This window comes from Sinocyclocheilus anshuiensis, unplaced genomic scaffold (assembly GCF_001515605.1).
Source record: "Sinocyclocheilus anshuiensis isolate Anshui unplaced genomic scaffold, SAMN03320099.WGS_v1.1 scaffold258, whole genome shotgun sequence".
Classification (NCBI taxonomy): Eukaryota; Metazoa; Chordata; class Actinopteri; order Cypriniformes; family Cyprinidae; genus Sinocyclocheilus; species Sinocyclocheilus anshuiensis.
The window spans coordinates 186,911-187,230 of record NW_015547636.1 but is presented as its reverse complement, the minus strand read 5'-3'; the positions used below and the strand labels follow the sequence as shown (position 1 = coordinate 187,230).

Here is a 320-nt window from a genome sequence, read left to right as displayed (position 1 = left end):
TATGCACAATCAGCTTGTAACACTCCAAAGAGAAAGGAAAACTTGAAATCGCATCATATGACCCCTTTAAAGTGTAAAATTGTGTGATGTAGTATGTCCCAAAGCTTCCCTACTCTTCTACTACACACTCAAAAGCGTGTACTTTTTCTTCACCAAAGTACATACTTTAAGGGCGTAGTATAAGTAGGCACATTGGGACACAGCATATGTTACTCTATGTGCAGTGTGAGGACCAAACCAAATCACCAGGTTCTCTTGAGAGAAAAAAACGTACGTGCACCCCTGTTTATTAGTGGATCATCTTCATAGTTGATGTGATT

At 39.4% G+C, this 320-nt stretch overlaps 1 protein-coding gene across 6 annotated transcripts in view; it reads left to right on the top strand.

Annotated features, from left to right (window-relative positions):
- Positions 1-320, top strand: part of LOC107701816 (uncharacterized) — a 21,200-nt gene that overhangs the window by 18,048 nt on the left and 2,832 nt on the right. The window lies entirely within an intron of this gene.